Here is a 27008-nt window from a genome sequence, read left to right on the forward strand (position 1 = left end):
CTGCAGGAAGGGTCTTGATATTTTTTTCTACCCTGTTTTAGTCAGGGGGAGAAAAACAAATATATTTATTTCAGGTTTACCTAAATTTAAATATTTCACTTGTCAAACCGAGTTGAACTACTTATTTGTCTGCTTTAACATACTACCCATTTTTCTATGGAATAAACTCCCTGTTGATGTGGTGGAGCTGTTTTCTTCCTGATGCAACTGAAGAAAAAAAAAGAAAAAAAAACCATCAGAATCCTTATAGATAATTGAATACTGTAATATACTTATTTTTGAGAAAACATGCACTTATTTGTGAGAACAAGTTATTTGTTGTAGCGCGGTGTGAGATTTACAATACTGGAATTTGATAATTTGTTTTTATATTTGAGGCACAAACATTTCATTTTTGATGCTTTGTTTAACCAAGTACTAACAGTATCACTTAATAGAAAAGCTAATTAGGTTATCTATTTTTATTTAATGTGACAAATCGAGACCATGCTTTGATTTATCTCTTCCTATGGTTATAGAAAATATTTCTTTGTACTGCAGACATATTGTCAACATAAAAAAAAATACCCACCATACACCAAAAATAGGATATTTGACAAGCACAAGACATTGTTTTTTGTTGGTATTGTAATTACATATTTTACAAGAAGTCCACCTGCCAGCTTGGACTTTTTAAGTCCATCTTATAAATCACTCCCATGATGAAAATTACTCAGAAAAGTACCTGACACAGCACAAATAGCTTACCTCTCACCTGCTATAAACTAACATGGTTCAGGACTGAGGATCAGGCCTAGAAAGAAACCTGAAGAGTGTGACAGTATATTTCTCTAACACTTTCTCTCCCCATCCCCTCTTGATACAATACTATTTTATTACAGCAGCAAAATAGTAGTATGAATGTGATCCTTCTTCCTCTTCAGCAAGAATATTTTGATTTACTGCAGGAGTACAGGTGAAAAATAAAAATATCCAGTATAACAAAATTTTATTTTCATTTCAGTGATTGGCATAGCAAGAGCTCTGTAGATGGCCGTGCTCACCTAGATGAGTTTTCCATTCCAGATTCAGTATTATTCTATATTTTAAACCCAATGAAAGAAAAAAGAGAAAAGGAAAGTATGTATTTCCACAAGTGCTACTGCTGTAAAAAGCTGTTTTCCTCTGGATTTAGATATCACATAGTTTTAGATCTCATAGGCTTTATCTGTTCTGGAGGCCAAGTGAACTCTAAGTTCTGCATTGAAAATTAAGTCATACTCATTGGCCACATCTTGTTTTCCTGTTAGGAAGTGACACCAGCATTGTATAGATACACCATGGATTATAGATGCAGTTCAGAGAATCACAGAATGGTTTATTTTGGAAGGGCTGGAAGATGACCAGTGGTAATGTGATCCAAACAGTTCTGCTTAATGTTCTTGATACCTAAGGTTGCTCATATTCCTGTTGTATGCCCTTCATCAGGTCTTTCACATGGGATTTCCTGCTATCCCATAATTTGAGTGCTCATACAATAACTTATCCCTTCAGCTGAGCCATTCATACAATAACTTATCCCTTCAGCTGAGCCATTTTTAAAGACTCGTCTATCTGTTTTCAAAAAGCTTCAAGGGGTTAATTATCATTCAGGCTTCTATCGTTTTGCAAAATTTGGCTGAAATATTTGGGGAAGGGAGGAACAACCATTGGTGAGCAGGAAACTTGGAGAAAAGGGAAAGGTACAGGTTACACTCACACATAAAAAAAGTGCACTCTAAAACAAAACTCAAATCAAACAAACAAAATCCAACTAAGTTCCATGCATAATACATTACATAAAAGCTGCAATGTTTATGCTGATGAGGTAAACATGCTTTACCATATATTATCAGATAACATGCTGAAACAAACAAATGCATTATTCATAACAAACTGCGATGACTGATGTGTCTCTAAATTCATATTGCTTTTTCTTACAGGTGCAAAGAGATTAGTTTGTTTAAATGCATGAAGTGTAGCTTCACAGAGTTTACTAAATAATTTTAAATACCTTTTTGACATTGGAATAGTCAAAATTTCCCCTTACAGTGGTTCCAAGCTGAACCCATAGAAGTTTGCTGATCTAAATCAACAGAGAACTATATTTACATGCTCCTGAAATGTGTAGCGGTTGACAAAATCCCCACACTTGTTTTCAGGCACAGGTGTGAAACCTTATTTAAAATACAGGCCATTGTGTACGTGTATTACTACATAATTGTATTATTATATGTTCTTATTATAGGGTACTGCAGATAAATGAAACAATGTAAAAACAGACCAGGGCATAGAAATTACCTGAGGCCTTTAGATGCTGTTAGGGCATTATGACAATAAGCACCTTAGTGTAAACACACTGATCTTCAAGTGTCCTTTTAATGTCATGATCTGTCTATCCCAAGATCACAGCCATGTAATGCCCAAGATGGAGATCTGAAAAAGCCCTTGGTGTTACAGTATTCCAAACAAGCACAGACAGCTGTTCTATGCTGTTTCTGCACACCTGCATGGGTCAAAACTTTTGAAGCAGTCTCTCGGTTCTGCATCTTAACTTTTGATCCCCATAGACTTTTTGAGAGAGAATTCAAAATCTCCAGCCAGCTGCCACACCCCTGTTCCTGCAGGTATTTGTTCAGAAACATCACTATTCCAGTTCACACAGATGTTCTTAAGACCTGAGAAGAACAATTTTAATTACACAAATTCTTTTAAATACACAATTTTGTTATATCAGTCTGCAATCAGCTGAGATTTCACCATATTGTGAATACTTAGTGTCTTCAATATATGTTCTATCTCTGCTTAAGCTGACACTTCTGCCTTGCATACCAAGGCAAAAAGACATAGACATACCATAAAACATTTAAAAATGTATCTACAATTTTAATTCAAAAACAAAGCCTATTTTTATTTATCCATAGCAATCTTTATTATTTTTTTCCTTTTCCTATGGGACATTTATATTAAACCACATACAATGCAAAAACACCAGTTTGCAATGATATTAAGCTAACTTTCAGCTAAAAGTTTCAGACCTTCTAAATATTATTTCAGGCATTAGCCATACACTTTTGTCTTTTTCATTTCTGAATTCAAGGAAAATGTACAGTCTAATAAAACAAACTGTATTCAAGCAGTGGCAAAGATGTACTACTTTACAATTTACAGTAGGATGTTTTTTGACCTCACAGTTCTTGAGCTAAAACTTGTGTTTTAGCTCTGTTGTCATGTACTCTGAAAGTGCAGAGAGTACTGACATTAGCACGACCTGCATTTGAGCAGAGACAGATAAACCTCCCAGTAAGTATACAATAAAGTGAGGGCAGCCTGAATCTTTGTGAGCAGCTGCAACATCTGTATTTTGCTTTGAATGTGTGGATTTTTTGTCACTTCAGCATAATTTCTATGAAATAAAAGTTTTCATATCATTATCATGCTGCAAAAAATAATTATTATTCTCGAATAATATTAATATCACTTGACAATTAATTATTATTCTATGAAATATCTATATGCAACATCAAAAAACAAACCAAAGATTTTTGCAACTGGTCATTGCTAACTTATGGTCTACAGGACATTAGAGGTCCCTCTGTCTACCACAGCAAATATTTTTTATTTAGATATCTCCAAACAAAACTATTCAATATAAGCATTATCTAACTTCTTTTTTTTTCTTTTTTTCTTTTTTCTTTTTTTCTTGAGACTGGATACCAAAAAAAGAAACCTCTGACTCAGAATAGTTTCTGCTTTTTTTGGGGGAATCGATGTGTAGGCTATGACAGACACATACCATGAAACTTCTGAAACTTGAATTTCTACTTCCCATTGTCTTCCCCCATAACCCCGCAACTCTTCAGATTTCTACCTTTCAGAAATAACTAAAGGAAAAGTATTCCTTCCCATTTCCATCCGTCAGCATCAATGCAATTATACCAGTGTCTTAAGAAAATAAGAAATATGAAAGCTAAGGTTCACTATCTTTGACAGAAGCAAGATATTTTAACTGTAATTGAGTGTGCGTAGATTTCAGAAAGAACCAGAAACAGGAATTAAGCAGCTAGCAACATTAGGGACCCAACTACAAAAAGTCCAACTCAAGCTGGCAATTGTTTCGGCAGGTACCCTGATGTTAGGTGTTATTTCATTTACATCAGATTTTGGCCACATGGACAGTCTGTTGTGCAAGGTTTTTGCATCTCAACATGAGACTCTTCTAGAACATATTTTTCTCTTTAACATAAATGTTAAAGAATTAGAGAAACACTCTAACAACAGAACAAGGCACAAAAGCAAAATAACATAACTTGCAAGTTTCCATTTGCTGAGTGAAAATCAGCTCACTTTTCCAATTTTACTGCTGGGCTTTTTACTTTTTCCACCATTTAATAGATGCCAGAGAAAAGTCTTTTCCTCTTTCCAAAGATGAATGAGAAGCCACTCAAGTGATATTTATCTGTTCTCTGATCCTCCACCGATTAAAGCCAGATGTTTGCTCAAATAAAAAAGTTTCCTTAACAAAAATATACAAAGTCCAAGCTAGTTCCAAATGATATCCATTTATAAAAAAGAGGGATTAAAATCAGATCTTTATCTAAACTGTGCTAAATACTGTTTCCTGCATTAAGAACAACAGTGAGTATGCCATTGGTGCTGCTATATTCTAATCTCAGGAAGTTTTCTCAATGACCAGTTAACTGAAATTGCTCTGTTTAATGATCTGTTACTGTTTTAGTGAACTTTGCTAAAATAAGATTGCTTGAGTGCTGTGTTCTGGAACATTCCCAAGAAGCACGTATCAGATTACTGTGATGAACTGTTTATCAGGCCCCATCTTAAATCCATTCAGAAACCAAAGCCACATTAACAGCTCTTGGGAAAAAGTTATTGTCACAACATATCTCAATCAAAATATGCAAATTAGTTGAAATCAAAACACGTACTGGCACTGGGCTGAGTTTTATAGAATTCTGCCAAAGCTTAGAAAGTTGGGTGGGTTTCCACTGACAGATTGCTTAGCATCATGTCAGGTTATAAAACTCTGCAAAGGCTTACAGGTAGCCAAGATTCCCAGCCTCGTTTTCTCTAGAGAAGAACTTTACGCTTTTACTCTTCTGTTTCTGAAGCAACGTCAGTGGTTGAGATCTCATACTCTATTAAGTGGACTTCAGCAGTGCCCTTCACAAGACATATTGGTGCTCAAAGCAGCATGTCAACTTTATATTTACATTCACAGCCTCCCCCTGACTTCCACAGCAACCTCACCTTTGAAAGGGAATGTCTTCCAGAGAGATCCTTCAGGGAAGGCCGCTTGGCCACGCACTTCTATGAATAGATATAAAACAGAGTTACCGGTCCCTCGTATTTTCTCCCACCCCACCTACATTTCTCTCCTCTCCCTGTACACTGCATTCTTCAGTTGTCAGTGACATATGATATTGCATTTTCTAACCTTTGCTATAGCCCAGAAATATTGTTTTTCATCTTCACAATGATGAGTTTAAGAGTTAGCAGCTGCCAAGCATTGTTTCTTACCTAGAACTAAGCTCCCCACCACTTGAGACCCCTCCAGTTCACCTGTTGGCTTTGTGGAGCTCCTCACGCTGAGCTAAAGGAATCTTATGTAAAGGTTTTGCAAATCTCTGGAAGTTTACTTGTAGGGTTGAGACTATAAGTGCCTTTCCAAGAATCTGACCACCTGTGAAAAAGTCCCTTCATTTGGGCCACTGAGCTGCATCCAGTGACTCTAAGATGCATTGACAGATTGATCAGACAGATCCTGACAAATTTCTGAGGGTAAAACAGGATTTTCTTTAATTTCTTTACACTGTTTTAGATGTAGATTTCTTGTGTTACTGCAAAGGAATTCTTGATATGGCCTTACATAAAATAATCACTTGTTTGCCTAGAGCTGATTTTATCCCAAAATCTAAAGTCAAACAAAAATGAATTAGTGTACCTGTAGCCTTTGCCAGGAACTGAATAGCAGAAACAGATTCAAATGTGAAAGACTCACCTATGAAGCACTGGTTTAAAACCCCATTCATGATCCTGGGAAAACTCAGCTCAACTTTCTGATGCTCAAGAAACTAATTTTCTCCACTCACAAACATGAATTAGTTGACTTAACAAACCATATCATATTAAAAAGAGAAAAGAAAAAACAAACACGATAGATAAGCAGGACATTTATCAACTGTGCATAGAAAAATACACATTAACTCACACCAAAAATCTAACAATTTTAGTCCTTTCTTGGGGAGATAATTGCTGAAGTCAGTCGGCTGCTTTCCCTTCCCCACAAAAATGGTTTCCATACTTCTGAGTAGAAAAAGTAAGCTGCCATACCCTACCTGGTTCACCATGCTTCCTCAGGTTGGACTAGTGACTTCCACTCCTAGCCACTCCTTGCTGCTAAATGCTCTGGTTAATCACTTGAGCTTTGCTCATTTTATTTGTTAGCATGCAGCAGTTCTTTTTTCCTGGAATACTTGGAGTTGGTTTTCCTTTAAATTAAAAATATAGCCACCAGTCTTTCACACCAAATATGTCTACAGAAAAAAATATTAAAGTATTTAGGAAGTTGTCTGAATATCATATTGAAGAGCATTTTAGTCTTGTGTAATTTTCCCACCTAAAGATTTAATTTTTCAGTGGCTGGTAAGTAAGCAAGTCTTCTAATCAATTCATATTATTTTAGAAGATGTATCAACTGGTACAACTGAAATATAAAAGCACATACATGAGATGATTAAAAAAAAAAAAAAAAGGAAAAAAGGACAGCTATTAAGCAAGCTTTTGGAACAATACTGTGCCAAAATAGACTGAAGGGTCAGAGACCTTATTAGAAAAAAAAAAAAAAAGATGAAAAAAAGACTGCTAGAATAGAGTTTTGGCATTAGGGAATTGTGTGTGCCGCAGGGTCACTTCTGAATGTGAGCAACACATGGGAATGACAAATCCGAAGGAGAAGGAATTATTTTGAGCTGAAATGTCTGTGATGAATAAGTTGAGTGGATATTGAAGGTTCTGCTCTTAACAAAGGCCAGAGCCTGACTGCCACAGCTATTGCAAATAATAGGCTAAAATCATGACATGAGAAAAGCCCCTCTAATTTAAAAATAAATAAACAAATTACAGAACTTCAGGAGTCACAACAAGGCAAGGGCACAGGAGAAAACTGGCTGTGCGTGTCCTGTTGTGTTTTTAACCCACAAGGGGAAATGAAGGGTGTAGGGGACGAGCCTTCACCTGTGACAGAGCAGGGCATTTGGACAGAGCTACACAGGGCAAGCACACCATATGCTTTAAAGTATGAGATCTGTATTTTCTGCACAAGCCCTTGCAAGGTTACAGGGCTGGCACTGCTTTCCTTCTCTTCTAGTAAGAGTAGTTGGTTGTGGAGAACAGTCACACTTGTTAGTGTCACTGATAGTCACCAGCCTGGGGCAAAGGGGACTCGAGCAGCTTTTGTTTCTCTCTTCTTGCTCTTGTTTCTCTCTTACGCAAACCTTGTGGATGGAGGCCTGCAAGCTTGGTATGAGAGGTTACTGAAGGAGGGAGTCTTGTGTTGGTGGGACAGCTCTGTTTTGGTGGCAGGACAGAATCTTGAAGGCCACGGTGCCCAAGTGAAACCTTTTACTTCATTATGTGTATAATATGTATTAAAGTTAAGAACCCTGAGTATGATAATGAGCTTAATGAAGTACATGTTAAACATATATAACTATAGTACTCGACTCTTCACTCCAATTGTGCTAAATTTCACCACAGGGGGGAACAGGTAAGGTTAGGATATAAAAGAGTGCTAGGAGTGAGTATTAAAAAAAAAAAAAAAAGTTAAAGTTAGTGTAAGGAAAAAAAGATAGAATGAGGAAAAAAAGAGTGGGAAGGAGAAAGAAGAAATTGGAAACCTAGAAGAGGCAGTCGATGGGCTGTCCCCCTTCTCCTCCACCAAGACAGGGACATCTTCTTGGGAAGCTCTGTGCCTTCACCCTTTGGTAAGGAATACCTAGGAGAGCATTTTGCTAGCACTATTATCATATACTAGCACTATTGGAGTAAGCGTATTTATCAACAGCAATTCCTGTTACATCTGTCGCTTTATTAAATACATTCAACTTTGTGAAACTGTCTCAGTCAAAATTATTAGCAGAGCTCTGAAACAGGCAAACGTTTTACTCTGATAATGCAACATCAGTCACTTGCCTGCGTGAAGAAAAGGAAAACTAGTACAGGTCTCCCCTGCACCTAAGACCTGCCCCATTCCCTGAGCTGCTCATAGCATACTGCAGGTACAAACAACCCTTGGGCAGCTTGCGAGGCTGTTGCTTCCTTCATCTGGGAGCTGCCTGCATGTTTTGCTCCCCACGCAGCTGCTATCCTGCCAGCAGCCAGGAGATCGCATCCACTCACAGACCAAGGGTCCAGGCTGATGCACCCAGAGGCACACACACACACACACAACATGCCCTTCTCCAGAGGGATGCCAGGAGCTTTGGCAGCACTTGCTACCCAGCCAGCCCTTCTTCCTCTCTCTGGGGAAAGGTGGCAGCTGTCAGACAAAATGTGCTGATTGGGAAATTAATGATGCACCTGCCAGAGCCAAGAACCCAGCTATGCTGTCCGGCAGCCGCTGCTTCTGTGCTCTGCCAATCCTCTCAAAAGGAGCACAAAACAAAAGGGTCTGTGGTCTTGTTAGCATCACAGTGAGGAAAATTACTTACACATCCAAAGTCTTCCACCACCTTTGAAAATCCAGTAATCCATTTAACAGGGTGTTGAGTCAGAATTTCCTGTAGGAAATGCAGTTATTGTATAGGACAGCTGCAATCTTAGATGAAGCGTTGCACCTTCAAGATATTTTTAGCTTTTTCTGAACACTGCCTTTTTTGTTTCTTCAGATCTCACTACTGCGAAAAGTCAATTTTTACAAAAAGTTAATGCTAGATCAATAGCTAGCCTCTTATAGCAGCATCCCCTACTACAAATAGTGTTAAATAGACCCTGAGCAACACGTACTAGAGCTTTTGCATGAAAGCAACTTAAGTAACAAGAATCTTCAAAATTAGATTATTCCTCTATTCAATCATTAACCTTTGGTATAGTCTGGGAAACTGTAGATTTTTGATTTTTTTTTTTAAAGGAGCTCTGGGAATTAAAGGGGGTTTGTTCACAGTTTAAGATAAAATGTTCAGCTGATGTATGTTGAAGGAATGTATAGAGGTGTGGAAATGTCTTAAATGATAAGTCAAAAATATTGGATAAAACGTAAGAAAGGAGAGAAGGAACATCCTGTAGAAGCCATGCAGTGACTGCTGACAGGGTGTCTGGAGACAGCACATCACAGCAATGGTCTCACCAGAAGACAGAGCTAGTATGAAGTTGGTTCACGGGACTTTGGGCTCTAGCTTACCATAACTAGAGAGAAGGAGAGAAAGAACTTTTACACGAAACTTTAATATCTTAGTGACAAGGAACATTATTCAAGATATGCAAACATAGGATATGAACTTCTTCGCTTTTAAAAATGAGTAAAACTCTAGCATCAAGTTTCAGTTGATAAATGTAGAAGCAAAATCTCCGTTGGGATATTAGTTGCTGCCAATATAAGATACAACCTTTAAGAACAGCATCCTATCCAGAGTCACATTACAAAATAACCTGCAGTAGCAAAGGCAGATGTGAAACTGGCATGGTTATAAAAAAAAAAAAAAGTTAACAGGGTAACGCACATAACAACTGTGGGCAAAATGTCATGTTCTGGGTGACCACGGTAACTCATCTTCCTGAAGAGAGACTTCCCGTTCTCAAGAGTCCTGTTTTCAGAGATGTGAGTACACGTATGTCCATCATCTTAAAGAAGACTCAGACCACAAAGTCAAGCCATCAGTGCCAGACATCACACTCCAGTTCTTAATAATTCTGGCCTTAAGTATGAGACACTGAAGATAAAAAGTAAAAACATTAAATGAAAATAATCGTATGAAATTTTTGTGATGAAATACATCACATGCATGATGCATGGAGTACAATAGCATCCAAAACTCTCACTCTCTCTTACTCTTATTCATAGATAATGAGAGATTACTCTTATTCATACATGTCCTACATACAGATTTGCTATCACGTAGATTTAGACCTTAGTAGCTTAGTAGCATGGTTTAGAGTTGGACTTGTCAGTACTAGGTTAAAGGTTGGACTAGATGATCTTAGAGGTCTTTTCCAACCTGAATGATTCTATGGTTCCATGGTTCAATGTGCAATCCCATTCTACCCAGCTCTGCCAAAATACAATACAGTTTCACACCGTCTGATTGTTTTATTGTTCTCTGCTACCTTTGCTTCTTCTGTACAGATTGGATTGCTTTAATGAAAACACAAAATTGCCTAACAATTTTTAAATGCTTCAGATGTAAACTTTGTGTTCTAGTTAAGGTAAGCTAGTGATAAATTAAGGTAAATAGATTTTTTATTGATTTCAAAAGCCTTCTGTTATATAGATAGATGGAAAAATACTCAAGAGGACTCTTACTGCTGAATGCAACTCATTCAGTAGAATGAGATACTCTAAGGCTTTCTATAAACAGCAGCATTTCAACGAGCTGCTTAACTCTGCTTAACTTCTGATACTGGAAAGAAGAAAAGAAAAAAAAAAAAAAGACTTCTGTGGAGCCTAATCCAAAAGAATTTAAGTATGGTAGACAGAAGCAGCCATCTCCAGCAACTGAGCTGATGAACTTTGACTCTCAGTTCAGAGCCAGCCCTGGCTTGCAAGACACTTTTGTACGAGGTCTGACTGGTTCCCAGCTTTTGCCTGCAAGGAGTGAACAAGAATGATGAGTAAGAGGCAGTTCAGTGATTGAACCCGCATTAAGGTTTCCAGAAGAAGCTATTTGCAGTGTGTGCCAGGTATTTAAGTTCCCATCCCAGCTGATGGAGATTTAGTTGATACAGTCAGCGGAGATGCCTGCCCACATAGCTCATGAGATTAAGAGCTCTCTGGACTCCATTGACTGTACCGATTTCATCTGTACTGAGTACAGCAGGAGCAGAGACACCTGCTTCACATGTAGATACCTCCACAAAACACCTCAGTGTAGGCTGTCCATTTGCAAGCTGAACCCCACAGAAAGTCTCCTTCCTTCAGCTATAGTATTTTAATTCCAAGTTGTGGCACTTTGCAGCTGGACAAAGATGAAGATAAGTAAATAAAACACCTCAATATCTCCTCCCTTACCTAACCTCTGTGTGTTCCCTGACTAAGTTTTCTTCTTCAGAGCTATCAGGCTGGTACTTTCTGTGAGAAACACACTGACTTTCTAAATAAGTCATGATCATTCTTTACATTGCTTGAAAATGTGAAGTGCTGTTGCATATGACAGAATAAGCATTTCTGTTTGCCTCATAGCAAGGTGTCTTTGAAATCATGTAGGCCTTAAAGCGAGATCTCTCCACTTTTAAATGAGAAAACCTAGCAGGAGAGCTTAAAAAGCATTTAGTATCCAGCCTCATCACCATCTGGTCAGATCTGATTATTATACAATCGAGAAATCTCCTGCTAGCTGCACCACAGGGGAATTTCTTAAAAGGCCTGCCGTTTACCATTTGTAACTGTAGCAGGGAATAAGTGGAATATATGACTAGTGTTTTGTGCCAAAATCGGAGGTGCTTGCTTTGGTTTGGAGACACTGATTATTCCACAACTAAACCAACAGATTTGTGTTGATTAAATAATTTACATAAAGAAAAACAGCAGATTTGCAAAGTGTCATTAAGACACCTGAACCAGACAGAACACTTACACCTGCACTTTAAATTGATCATAAGAGCTCCCGATGCCAACATGTGTGAAAAATGGTTCCCTTTAAGAGAACAGATGCTTCATTGTTAATAGAAATTTCACACATAAAAAATTAAAAGTTGTGGAAGACTGCCTGTTCAGCCCCATATATTCACAATGAATATTAGAAGCTCTTAATTAAACTCTATCCCATCAACTTCAAAACTGGGTTCCTGTATAAAGCAGACGTTGCAAAAACACAAAAATAGGACAATGTTTAATCATTAATCATATATATAAATAATTTCAGTAATTGTTCTGGGAAAACAGAGATCCAAAACTACCCATATACCAATATTTTCACACATGGATAGATAGGAAAAAGAACATCTGTGACTATTATGAATCTGGAAGGAAACAGTCATTGGCTAAAGCACAGACAAAAAACAAGAAACAAAACATAACGTGCTTCTGTATTTGACTATTTAGGAAAGTTCACAAACACAGAAAATCATAAAGAACTGTGATACCACAAAATATAATAATAAACAGGTATTATGTGCTCTAAAGAGCTATTTATAACTTAATATTAAATGAAGCATGGTTCGGTTGGGACTGATTGTCTTGATGTGTGTATTTCCTTAATAGATTCTGAACTCTGTTTTCAAGTTTAAAACTTTTGATAGTATATTCTGTTGTCAATGGGAATTAGAGCATCTCACAATTAGCAGCAACAGTTGTTCTTTTCCTGCACAAAGCAAATCACCTGGCCTAAAGAAGACGTTACCAAAGTAACTTTCTCTGTCCCTCTCACTCCTATAAACTTCTTAATTAGCAATGTTTTGGTGTTTTTTTGTTGTGGTTATGCAAAGTCCATATTTTTACCGGCAAGTCCATAATTTAACTGTTTCTCAAAGAGCCTGTGTCAATCAGATAAAATCCTAATGATTTATAGTAAATCAAAATCATCTATATCACAAGTTCATATACAACAACATGTTGAATTATTATCTTCAGTCTCACAGAACTATGATAAGTTCTAGGGCCAGAGGTAGCTGCAGACAGTATAGTAGAAATTGATATATAGTACTTTCTAAAGGCTTACAGTGCACTTACTAAAACGTCAAAAGCATCTAAACACAGAAACCTAAAACAGAAACCTAAAAAGTTACTAATTATTTCTTTTTTTTTTTGTCATATCTATTAGTTATATATTCTATTGTGATTCAGACTCTAATTTTCACATGGTCAGGCACATGTTCCAGCCAACAGTCATGTAGGAATGGCATTAGTCAATTCCGGGGATTAGGCTATTACCATGGGAGATGAATTCTGGGAGATTCACAGCTGTAGAACAGCTGGACTCTGCAGCCCTTGCTAGGCTCCATCTGCAAATGTAGAAGAAATAATGTGGTGATTAGGAATGGTAATGAGACTCTTCACATTTCTCCAGTTTAATATTAATTCATAGCTTGATATTTCTTTTTTTTTTTTAATTCCTCTCATACCCAAGGTCTATGTGACAGCTTTAAAAAGAGTAATTACTGTGATTCCTATTAATGTCATTCTCTGATCCTCTTACACTTTCAGTGCTATCAGCCTCTGAAGAAGCAAGCAGGTCTAAGCACTGCCTCGTTGTTCCCTGTGTTTTGTAATTTTAAAGAAAAAAATATCAAATTCCAAAATACAGAACTGAGAATATTAATGTTGCATACTTAATTCTACAACCCATCCAAGTCTTTCCTGTTTTTACTTTTTTTTTTTTTTTCCTGGAGACAGCATCAGTGACCTGTCCTGTAAGAACAGAAAAAAGACAGGTCTGGAGCATAAGAACCTGTCCTGTCTCACAGTGTCCAGTATCAGAGGCCAAGAATATAAGAGCAGGCCATAGTGACACTGCCCCAACAGAAGCCAGTTCTCTGTGACTGAGAGAATCACAACAGGCATCTTGGTATTTTATAGCATCCAATAAATTATGTTTTGAGTGAATTGGTCTCTTACCTTGCTTGAGCTTTTCTTATCTACACATAGGAAAAAACATTATGGATGCAGTTCTTTTAAAAAGGCCCTCCTTCTGGTTTTCCATACCTACTTACTAATTTCATTTGGTGTCTCTTTAAAAATTGAATTATAAGGCAAGAGTGAGTATCTTTTCCCTACTCAAGTTTTTCATGCTCAGTTATTGCATAAAGCCAATAGGTTGTAATGTCATAATGCAAAGGCTGGATGTGAGGTTCTTACAGAGTGGAAGGGCAAAAAGGAATGGAAAGCTACATCTGCAGCCTTGGCCAAAGAAAAAAAGGGGTAAAGCCTCATGGGAAAGAACGAGGTTATGCATGTAAGAAAAATGGGATCTGGATGGGCATGAGAAACTGCTCAGCTCTTCCAGGTATATTCTTAAAACCTTTTGAAAAGGTACACCAGAAAAAGAACTCAAAACAGCCATCACTGCTTGGAAAAGAATTACAAATACTGAAGGTTTATAACAAGATTGTCAGATTACTAGTAAAAGAGTGAACCAGCAATCAATACAGCTTATTCCTCAACAACTATGAACGACAAGCAAACAGCAGAGCTTATCTTGCATCTTAGCATGTTAACATTCGTTCTCAGATAACATTCCAATCTGAAAACAATTTGAAATAGTTTTTATACCAGTCTGTCAGCCAGCATCAGATTTAAGGTCTGGGATGTTTTATAGTAGGGGCATATTCTAACTAAAGCATTTCTGCACAGGTCAAATGATTTCTCAGCGTATAACTTCAGAAAACCATGCAACACGTGAACTATAGACTAAACTTTCAGTATTCTCTCTTCATTTAAAGCAGATCTTCATATTAAAGATCCTGCAAAAGTCTCAAACAATGAGATGTTTTCTCAGTAACTTGAAACCATGCTAAAAACACCTTTACAGCTTTATTATATGGTTCAAATACTAATTGTTAGTTATAAGCATGTAATTATTTTTTATTTTGGGGGGGGGGGAATTTAAATACTTTGAGATACTGTCCAGTTGCATAAACTCAGCAAATAGTAGGAAAAAAAAAGTTCTAAGAATTTCTCTTCATTGTGGTTTGTGATTTTAAGTACATAAATTCCTCAAGGCAGGGCTTTTGCCTTGATGTAACTTAAATATTCACAATACCAGAAACATATACTAATTTTGAAAAACAGTTGGGTCCAGTGGTATACATGTTAAATATCAACAAGGTCATCTACTTTTTAACCCTTATTCTCTTCATTGTGGAATTTACATATCTGTCTTCTTCATGAGCCCTGAAAAGGACATCCGGATGTTCTTCCAAGAAGACACAAAAACACAGCACACATCTGAGGTCTGGGAAGATCAGTTCTCAGCGGGGTCAGAAACTCAGGACCCCCTGAGGTCTGAAGTGGGATGGACTCATAATTGAGGGAAGGAGGGCACAAAATTGCTTTGGCACATCAGGGCTAGATATTATTTTATATTTTCCCTTTATTTAGGTTTGCAAAGATATAGGTTATGCAACAGTTCCAGACACTGGAATTTCAGGCTGTGACTAATCTGATCTTTACAGGTTGTATGTAACTGCACTGTGGTGCAGGGACCTAGCCGGATGATACCATAACCTCCAATCCCTTTCATCCCTTTTAAATCAGGCATTTTCTGCTATTCCTCTTGACCATGCATGAGAAAGCTACATGCTGAGCATTAAGTGAACAGCCATGGTCAGTGACAGTCTGCTCTAGCATATGTGGAGCAGATGCACTTAATTTTAGCCAAGGAGGTGCAAAGTTCTGCACTTGGGGAGGAAAGATGCCATGCACCAATGTGAGATGAAGTAACAGCCCTGCTAAATGGTCTAGTGTACATGCAATGCTCTCCGCAAAATAAAACGGCATCCTCAGCTACATTAGGAAAAATGTGGCCACCAAATCAAGAGACATTATTCTAGCTGTGATCTCACCAGCTCCAACAAGTGCCAGATAATAATGTGCTCAGATGTGGATCTCTCCTTCCAAGAGAGATATGAAGAAATTGGAAAAGGTCCAGGGGGAGTTGTCAAATCAGTCAGGAAACTTAGAGATCCTCTTCATGCAAGAGGAGCTGAAAGAGCTCAGCTTCAGTCTGATAAAGAAGATAAGCTAATATCAATCTAATAGCCTACAACTGGACAAAGTTACAAAGATGAGGGAGACAAATTCTTCTTCGTAGTGCCAGAAAATATGTCAAGATGCAATGGTAACAAACTGCAGCTTGGGAATGCTGTAAGGATGGTATTGCAGGAGTAGGACACATCTCTTAGATTACTACAGAAGTGTTGGAGGTTTTCAAGATTCAGCTAAGACACTACTGATCTAGCCAAGTGTTGGAATTACTACAATCTCCTGTCAGAAACAGGTCTAGATGACTTCCAGAAATCATCTCCGCACATATGATTTTATGACAAGCAGCTTGTTCACAACCAGCAAGATAACTTTGAGCATTATTCCAGTCCTTTTTTCTTCTTTACCCAAAAGGATACGGGTATTTGCTGAAGAGACCATATTGCACTAATCACACTTGGAAAATATGCATTTTACTTACATTAAAAATAAATAAATAAATAGCACCTGGAAAAGTAATGCAGAAGATGTACAGCTGATAGCTGGCATTATTTAAACTCTGTAATTTCCACATTATCATTAATCATTTATTTATTTATTCAATGATAAAACTCCTCTAATATCTCCAGGACATCAGAAAAAATAATTTTCTTAAGTGAATACTCATCATTTCTAAAACAAATATTTAGATATGATACAGTATTTCTTTTTAAGTTTTAGACAACAAATACAATACAGATGTTATTGAATTTATTTTGCTTAACTCTTGAGCTACTTCACCGAAACATCTTTCCTGTGGATTTTCAGCTCATAAAAAAATCTTTACCTTATTACATATAACTGAAAGACAAGTATGATTTATTTGTAGTTGACTCAGCTTATTTAGTTTTGATGCTTTGGATTTTTTACTGTTAGTCTAACTCAATCTAAGACTTCATGATATTCCCTTCCTGTGTTTTTTGTCAGCAGTCTCTTTCAACAATAACCACCCAGAGAAAGACTTCTCCTGTCACATTTTTTTCTTCTATCACATTTTAGCAAGTGATCATAACTAAGGTCCATTTCCTAGAGTAAAATCAATGTTATTGATTAATTGAAGGGCACGGGGATTCTGCAGATTTTCCAATGAATGAGCATACGCAACAAGTGATTACATTCCGTTTCCAGTCTGGAAGTGGTTTGAAAAACTACCTTTAGGATCACAGAAATTCAGTTGCCTTCAATTGGATGCAGAACACCAAAGATGAAATTATGAAATTGGTCAGATTCTACTCTGTAACCCAAAGAAACTCCAAACAGTTATGAAATTACTCAGGGTGTGCCACCGGTTGCCATACACATCAGACTAAAAGGGCAGTCCCAGCATTAAGTCCCAGCAAAGAGAGAGAGAAAAGCTAGTTGAATTTTGGTTTCCAAGCCAGCTTTAGGAACTACAAAGCATTTCTTACAAGAAATATCTCAGAAAGACTGCCAGACTAGCTAGGCTCAGTTCCACACTTGCTGTTTTGCAGATCTCATCTTTGCACAGCCTGTCTGAAATTTACATCACAGTTGTATTTCAATACAGATCAAGTATACAAGTATACCATATACCAAGATACCATTCTTCCACTACTAAAACAAAGTACTTGCCTACCATCAAAGAATAAAGGGGAACAGATCAACATTACTAAATAATCTTAGACAGAAAAATTCCACGGAAAAATTCCATGCAACCATGCCTGACTCCCTAAGAAAGTGTCCTTTCTGAAAGCAAGACCATTGCCCAGGAGAGGGTATAGAAATGACTCCTCTGTAAAGTTCACAGTGATCTGTAGACTTCCTGAGACAGAAGTGGTATTTTCTTCTTCATAATAGTCCTGGACTGACTTAGCCATGAGTTTGTTCATTTGCTTCTTAGAGATGTGAAAGCTTCTAACATCTATTTTTAAGGTATGGCCAACCACCCCTCAGTTGACCAAGTCTGACATGAATAGTTACTGTCCTCTGTCTGCTTTGAAACTGAGACCTGATCATTCTATTCAATAACTCCTAATTCTTTCACGAGAAAGAGAGACCGTGAATCCTCATAGCTTATTTATCTTCTCTGCTCTAACCATCATTCCCCATCAGCCCTAGTAGGGGGAGGTCTAGTCAGTCATTTCCTCAGACGAAGTATATTTCATACCACTGATCAGCTTTTCTTGCCTTCTCAGTACCTTTTCTGCTTATACCATGCAATTCTGGTATTAGGGAAATTACTACCACACCGGGTTCACAGTTTGGAATACAAATTTAGCCACTAACATAATCATGTTTACTTTTTCTTTCCTTCAGTTCTTTTTGTAACAATGTCTGAAACTGTTTGCTTCACCTGCAAACACTAAGCTGAAGTTTTTGTATTAGATTTCCAAAAATCTCTTTCCTAAGTGGTGAGAGCTCATTCAGAGATCATTGCTATGCCTGTAAAATAAGGATTGGGTGTCCCTCATATACATCTTGGATCTATCAGCACTGAATTTCATCAATTCATCACCTGTTCATTCAGCACTGTGAAATTCTTTCCAGTTGTTTGCAGTCAGCTTTTTGTTTTTCATCAGCAAACCTTATTCTATCCATTTTTCATATCTAGCTGTCTCATCACTTCGTGACCATGTTTAATTTATATTTTAAGGCATTTAGCTTTTACAGGCCACCCAGCTATGCATTTATATTAATGTCAACTGTAAATCAACACTTACTGACACATTGTCATGATCAGTAGGCATTTTGTAGCTAGGTTATAAAATGCCTAATACTGAGACCACACTACCTAATCTGAAAACTTGATTTTCTAATCTGCAATGAATATAAAATCACTATTGCTCATCTTTTACTCTTTTGGGTAACAAACAAGCTATTAACCATTTCAAAATAACCATCAATCTTACATTTCAGGGAATTATACAGCTCTACATTTTGAAATGAATATTGTTAGCTTGCTTTGGGGAAAAAATTATATATTATTCAGTATAGAATCACAGAATGGTTGAGGTTGGAATAATGCTTTGGCTAAAGCACTTTGAACTTCTCAAATTAGGATAATTTAAATTAATTCAAAGTAGAAATTCAATATATCTCATTCAGTTGTTAACCTCACAAGTTAGAGCACTGAAAAGCAAAAATAATAAAAAAATAAAACTAAAACCACCTTCCCCCCCATCCACCCTCTTCTACGTCCTTCCCATGAGTAGCACCGGGGAATAGGGAATGGGGGCTGCAGTCAGTCCCTGATGCTTCGTCTCTGCCACGTCTTCACAATCACTCCCTGCCCCTGCTCCCAGGTGGGGTCCCTCCCACGGGATGCCGTCCTTCCAGAACTGAGCCTGTGGGGGCTGCCCACAGGCAGCAGCTCTTCAAGAACTGCTCCCACATGGCTCCGTACCACGGGGTCCATCCCCCAGGAGCAAACTGCTCCAGCACGGGTCCCCCATGTGTGGCAGCTCCCCCCAGACCCCCTGCTCCTGCGGGGGCTCCTCTCCACGGGCTGCAGCTCCGGCCCGGGGCCTGCTCCTGCGGGGGCTCTCCATGGGCCGCAGCCTCCTCCAGGCCACATCCACCTGCTCCACCGGGGGCTCCTCCATGGGCTGCAGTGTGGAGATCTGCTCCGTGTGGGACCCATGGGCTGCAGGGGGACAGCCTGCTCCACCAGGGGCCTCTCCACAGGCCGCAGGGGAACTTGACTTGTGCTGCATGCCTGGAGCACCTCCTGCCCCCTTGCTGCGCTCACCTTGGGGGCTGCAGCTTCTCACTTCTCAGTCTCCCAGCTGCTATCATGTCATCAGTTTTTTTTTGTTTGTTTTTGTTTTTACCTGTTCCTTAAATCTGCTCTCCCAGAGGCCCAAGAAGCATCACTCACGGCTCAGCTCTGGCCAGCGGCTGCCCTTTGGAGCCAGCTGAAACTGGCCCTTATCTGGCATGGGGCAGCTGCTGGACCCTTCTCACAGAGGCCAGCCCTCCAGCCTCCCACTACCAAAACCTTGTCACGTAAACCCGATACAACAATATCAAAAACACTTCACTCAGCTAGAATTTGTATGTGGCCATTTCAAACATACAGTATTGCTTAGCCAAGACACAATCTTGATTCACACAGGTGTGATTGCATGATTGAAGCCTAGGTGGGGTTAAGTGAAGAGTCTTTAAATGCTCCATTCTTAAGTGCAATGCCCAACACTCAAACACATGTGCGCCTATCTGCTTGCCATATTGAGATAGATGTTTTTAAACAATGGAAGGAGACTGGTAAAAGGTTACCCTTTATGGTACACATGCACTTACTCACTCATTGAAAACTAGAAAACAAGCAAACTCAACACTGGTTTGAAAACTACAGTTCTCTCACCTGAACTCACTGGCCATCTGGTGTATTTAATGAACTGCCAGTAAAAATAAATTTAATTATTAACTGGACTCATATACATATTTCTTAGCCGCTAAAAAGTCTGAGTTCTCAATGCTACATGATTACTAATTTTGAATATTTTCATTAATCCAGTTCACATACCATTTACCATCCTTCTTAATGATGCTTTTTTTCTGGGTTTGATCTTTTTCTCCCCACTGTTCTCACATCTTTCCTCTAATTGTTGCTGATTCAGTGACTATTTTGAGATTGAAAGGAAGAACAAACAACTACTTTTAAGATAGCTTTGGGTCATTAAAAGGAATATGGTCAAATATGTGTAGCCACCCCTGAAGCTTTCTACAACAGAGAATGAGGAAACATAAGTGGATTTATTAGCATGTTTTGCATTCTTGGACTTTCTAGAAAGCAGGTTCATATACAAGCCTTGAATCTTTGTGCTAATCTGAGTGACTTAAAGTATTGCCATGTATCTGCTCCATGCTAAAATTTTCTTGCAGATCTTGAAAACTATTATTATAATATTTATGAGATATTCTAACTTTTTTTTCCAGGAGTTATTTTTAAACTTAATTTTAAAATATATTGGAATTGTGAGGAATTTGTGATATAAGGTGACCTATGAAGTGATGAACTGTGCCCTACTTTGACTGTTTTGGATAATAAGCTGGAGAAAATTGCTTTAAGCAAAAAAGAAATGTGTTTTTAACATCAGAATAACTAGATTATCATCTGTCTGGAAAATCATCATTGTTTGCTACTCATTATTCATAGTCAATCAAATAACATTTTTGGAGAACTAAAAACAACCTATCACTTTTGCAGAAAGATCAGGCAGCAGTGTACTAATCAGGTAAAGACTGCAGAGGCAAGCCTCTAAAGAAGACAACTCTAGGTGTCTTTAAGTGTTTTAGGCATTTGAATTACACAACAGGAGACATAAATTTATAATCTATAAGATTATACTGTATAAAATTCTGCCCCTCTTGAGTTCTCCAATTGTTGCTTCTTTTCTCTTTCTAGAGTCATGGAAGCTAAAGGGGGTCTTACCATTCACTTCAATTGATATGACTGGTCAGCAGCTTAGTCAGTCTATCAACAGATAGTAGGGCAGAGAAATGTGTTATAAAGCAAACAAGAATAGTTAAAAGGCAAGAATCCACCCTTTTCTGTATCTCAAAATGCTGACAAAGGTACTGTTTTTTAACTTATGAACTGAAAACTACAGGAAATTTTAATAAATACAGATTTAGATTTTTCAGAAAAAGATGTAGCAGGCCCAACAGCAAAATTGGCTGCAAGTAGCTTTCCTAGATAAAATTACAAGACTATTTTGCTGTACTGCTAGAGAACATAACATGCTCTCTTAAGTCAATAAAGAAATTTCCATTGACTGAAACGATACAGTTTTAGGCTTTATCTTCATGCATAACTCTAATGGCAGAAGAAGCTGTATGCATGCAGAAAAGAATAAACCTATTAGTTTGCTTGGCAGGATGTTAAATAAATATCCTCTTTTTAATAAGATATCATTCCATGCAGAGCTGTATTAAATTTCAATCTGTTTTATATTTTTACAGAATTCTGCACTGCATATCTGTGACATTCAGAACACTGCATTTAGCGTAGGAGAAGATGCTGTTAGTGTGAAGGTTGCTGTTAAACATGAGCAACTAATCTTTAGCTGAGCATAAAGATTGCCAATATGTATTTTTAAAATTGTTTACCTAAACAGTAAGAATATTTGTACTTCTGCCTGCTCCTAGCTGTTGATCATGCATTGCTGCTGATAGCAGAGATATATGAGCTTTAAGACTCATCTTCTCTAAGGTGCTTTCTACTCCTCACTAATGCTTATCCTTGTACCTACCTTCATTCACATTACATTTGTTATATAATCTGCTAAAGAAAAAATGAGAGCAACCAAACTATGAATCAGTGAAATAACACATTACTTTCATTTATTTCTTGTATTTTATAAGAATTAACACTTCCTGATTTACTAGTCACTAAATCTAAGCACACCATATGCTAAGAGAAATAAACATCACCAAGACTGTACATAGGAAAACCATTAGGAAAAAGTCTGCATTCTGGTGTTTTGCTATTGCTATTTAGTAATTCAGCTTAATCTATGTAAAACTGGTACTCACAGCATAAATAATAAGATCTGAAAGTATTTTGGCTGTCTGTGGGGCTGAGATAACTGTCTATCAAGGTGACCAGAGTAGTCTCTTCACTTCCTTCTATTCTCTTGACTATCATCCGTTTTCTTATTCTGAGGGTATGTCAGGTTTAAACAATCCTGAGACTGTTTCTCTGTTCCTTTAGGCCAGAAATCTGCAGTTGTGGACTGCACCTGGAGCTGAACCTGACCCAATGCCCCCTGCTGCGTCAGGCTGTTTTATCATACAACAAGCTCCCTGGGAGCGAGGCCATCTCCCTTCTGGGCTCGTACAGCATCTAGCACCACAGAAACCTGGGGTCCAGGAGAGGGACTCCCAGGTGCTATAAACATGAAAAGAACAGCCAAAACAGTGGCACTTCATGAAATGCCATCACCATTTAATTTCCCAGAGGCTTAGCTGATTTGAGAGACTCCATCTCAGTGTGCTTTGCATAATTGCCTCTCTCATAAATGGCTTCCTCCACCACTAGTCCCATCCCTGGCTAACTTGTTAATTAACAGGGTTTTTTTGTGCTGACAACCAGGACAGGCTCAGCAAATTCCTTAGTATCTGTAGACTAATTTGAAAGCTACTGATCATTGCATTCACTGCTAGCAGGGAAAAGGCCTGCGTGCAGCCTTTGAATTCTGGCCTGTGCAGACACCAACGTCTATTTTGACACAGGTATAAATAGTTGGCTTCGTCCAAAAAACATTGTTGACTATATTTTGTTTTCTTTAAAGTGTCAATATTCTCACAGAGTTTACTTTTTCACTGAAAACCAAAATTCTTAGTAGTGAATTTAAATACCTTAGTAGTGAATTTAAACCTCAAAAATAGTTTTCTATTAAAAAAAAAAATGCTGCTTTTTTATTTGCCTCAGACCTTTCCTAACAATCCCACTCACAGACTATTGATGTGTTTATCTTAAATGCTGTTTTTCTTCACTTTAAGAAATGTTCAGCAAATACTGAATTCTCAGTAGACTGTAATAGAAATTAACTATTTCTAAGATAAACCAAACTTTATACAAGTAGTACTTTGAGATGCATAGCATTCCCATTCCTACATGAGGAAAGCAAGACACAAAGTAAAAGTTCATTAAAGATATAATAAGGAATTTCTGAGTCAGTTGGATTTCATTTACAATGTGATTGATCTTTATAATTCAAATAATTATTCTTTAAACCTTTTGAATTTTAATTGTTATTTCTCTTCCTTTCATGCATCACTTAATTGCCTTTTTGGAAAGAAATAATCAATGTAAAAAAACAGACTTTATAACTCATAAAAATGTATTTCCATAAAGATTGATTAAACTTTTGGGAAATGTTCCAACTTGAAAGTAATATCCTTGAGGAGTGTGTCTTCACTTGAATGGAAAACGCCACTGCAGTCATGGCCTTGCTACTACTACCAGGAACAGACAGTACCACTGCTACAGGTGAAGCCAACATGATGCACAACCATTCAATACCTCCAAAAACAAGGCCCCTAAACAGCTCCTCCCCCTTCTCCAGCTCTGCAGTATCACTCAGAAAAGTTTGGGTAATCTTACTCAGAGATATGAGCAAAGGAAACTCAATCACATCTTGTTGGGAACAGTTGTTGCAGCCAAGATAAAATACAGGTGAACTGACTGTACTCACTCGCAATTGGAATAACATATTTAACAGCCTTTCTTCAGGTGAACCTAACACACTTTTTGCTTTCAATTAGCACCAAGATGTTGTTAAGAATGTCTATACCGACCCAGACCTGTCACACAGACCATTACCTTAACTGCAGACAGACACGCAGACTGGCACGGAAGAGAAGATAAACTCCTCAGTAGAGAAGGAGAGGCTTTCTAACACCAAATTGTTAAACAGCATTGTAAAACCTATCCCTTGAGGTTCTCTCTTTCTTCCACTGCTTTCTTTTAGCATTTACCCTCATAATTCTGGGAATTCATCATACCTATATCTGTTAAATTAGTTGTGTTTTTTTCTTTAAATTCCAAAATGAAGAACAAGGTCATGGAGATAGGAATGTGATAGCAGTTCCAGGAGGGACCAGCCTGTGTGCTATCTCTGCTGGCAAACAGGAGCAAAAAGCAGACCTGCAGGGATAGGAGCTACCCGCAATAGCTTCCAGTGCTTCCTTGCCCAGCCCCAACACCCAGAGCTCCACTCCCCCTCCTGCCAACCTTAGATCTCTGCAAACCTTCCCAAATACCTACAGACTCCTCTGTCTCCTGTTCCATTCAACACTCTTCCTCCATTCTCCTTGAAACCAAGGCTACCTGAGCATTCAGTCCAAACCCTCACATGCTTCTCACTTCCCTTCCTTTGTCTCTCCCATGTAGACAGATATTCAATCCACCTTCATCTGAGCTTCCCTACCCTTCACACCCCAATAAGCTTTCTGTGCTTCTGTTCCCTTTCTTGTTTTACATCCTCTGCTATGAATCCGTCTCCCTGCCTACCCCCATCCCCTCAGGGGTTTTGTAGCTTCAGCTCCGCATTCTGGAGCCTAGCTGCCAGGGCTGCCACCAGAGCTTCAGAGCAAAACCCTCATTGTACTTCTGCCAGTTATTAAAATGCACTGAAACTTTATTAACCACCATATACAGCCTGGCCCTGACCATTCCCTCCCTCACCCTCTGCAAATGTGTGCTTTTTCATATAACAAAAATCCATCCAAGTGCCATTCTGAAGGCAGAAAAACAGCGTACACAAGGAAAAGCCGTAAGGTAAGGCTCCTTATTCTTGTAAAACTACAGGAAACACCTTATAAGTCCTAGAATTTAATTCTACCAGGTCTGAAAAAGTATTTCCATTCCAAGTTTTGAATTTGCCATATTTTAGAAAAATATCTATGCTCTTTTTTATGAGGTAGTGAGAGCAGAATTTCTTTATCTAACATCTCTAAACTGTTATTTGTATAGTTTTCTTTCCTTGGCCTTTGCACAAGTCTTCCTAAAATAGACACTCCCCATCTTTTCGGCACTGTCATTATAGAGATTTTCAAACACCTAATCACACTATAACCTTTTTCTGATTGCTTTTTAGTTTAACAATATTATTCCTAAGGTAGGATGGCAAGTCTTTGTGCAGTAGTTCATGTGTGGGTAATAGCAAATATAAATTTCTATATTCTTCCTTATTTGCCTTAGTATCTTGTTTGTTTTTATCACCAGAGCACTGATCCTCATTAGGCTGTCCACAAAGTTATGCAGATACATTCACAAGAACTGTGGTCAGGTACAACAATAGGGGGTTTAAGGTGTCTGACTGTCATTCCAGAAGTGCTTCTCTAAAGCTGTGCCAAAGATAAAACAGCTAATTTACCCGTCAGTAAGTACAGATCTGTCCACTAAGGGGTCAGTGTACTTGGGCTAATCAGATCCAGACAGTTTTTGACCCCTTGCTGCAGGTCAATAAGCTGTTGTCCTTTTTCCCTTCACTATATATTATTTGGCATTCACTGACCTTGCACTTACTTCACTACATGTTGTATAATTCTGAACTTTACTATTCTAAATTTGCAGATGTGTGCAATCTGCAGATTTGACGAATGGCCTAATCTCTTCTTGTGTATACACCTTCATGCCTTCAACAATTATGGAGCTTTGGAGCACCCAGCTTATGTCATGACAGAAGTGCACAAAAGGTGAGAAGCTAAGATAAAAAAGGATATCTGATTACTCTGAAGTATCTAACCATGTATAGTTTTAGTTATTCTGATGTCAACACTTCAATGACTATTAGGTTCTTTGCCTTTAAACAATTATCTTTTGCAGGAGAAGACACAAAATGAGATAAAAAGAGACAGTGGCTGATTCGGGTGACCTAATTTAGATGGGGATTTTCTACTGGGATTTAATGGAATATGAATTACATTATATTTTAATTAGCATTTTGTCCCCAAAAAGCATCCATCCAAACCCTTAATATCATGAGCCATATCCAGTCTTGACAACTAGATGTCATTGGTTGAAAACTACATATTCAAATGCAGGAGAAGATTATCAGAAAGAGATTTTAGTGTATAGCTTGTAGGAAGAGACTTGAGTAAGCCCTTGAAAAGATCAATAACATACCTTTTGGGGTGAGGAGAGGGAACGCCAGACTGCCCTTACCAAAGAACAGGATTCTGCACTAAGGCTGCTGCAGGAGGAAAGCTCAACATAAATGATTTAACAGGGCCACAGGTAAAAAGAGACCATGAAAATGTTCTGAAAGGATGTGGCAGGAGAGGGGAAAGCAGTCACCAACAAGGGAGAGAGAGAGTATGCAACCTTCTTGCCAAGGAAGGAGGGAGGGAAAAAACAAAAAAAAAACAAACAAACAAAAAAAAACAAAACAAAAAAAAAAAACAAAAAAAAAAAAAAAGGGAAACAGGGTTTAAATACATCAGCTGGCGAGAGAGAGAGCACAGAAACTAGCCAGCTGTTTAGGCTACGGAAATTTATTGCTGCCGAGAAAAAGGTGAATGCCCTCTGCCCTACCCTTCCTCCCTGAGTGTAATGCAAGGAAAAATTCCTTTAAAAAGGTTAGCCAGAGCTATGGTGATGTCTGTTATA

General features: G+C 38.1%; 1 long non-coding RNA gene across 1 annotated transcript; it reads right to left on the bottom strand.

Moving 5' to 3' along the window:
• Nucleotides 1–9470: 9470 nt before the first annotated feature.
• LOC106039701 (uncharacterized) lies at nt 9471–26708 on the bottom strand. Its single transcript, XR_001209451.3, has 3 exons — nt 26526–26708; nt 13121–13191; nt 9471–9965 (listed from the first exon to the last, which is right to left on the bottom strand). It is a non-coding gene; the product is annotated as an uncharacterized lncRNA (long non-coding RNA).
• Between the last annotated feature and the right edge of the window lie 300 nt (nt 26709–27008).

Source organism: Anser cygnoides, chromosome 2, assembly GCF_040182565.1.
Source record: "Anser cygnoides isolate HZ-2024a breed goose chromosome 2, Taihu_goose_T2T_genome, whole genome shotgun sequence".
Classification (NCBI taxonomy): Eukaryota; Metazoa; Chordata; class Aves; order Anseriformes; family Anatidae; genus Anser; species Anser cygnoides.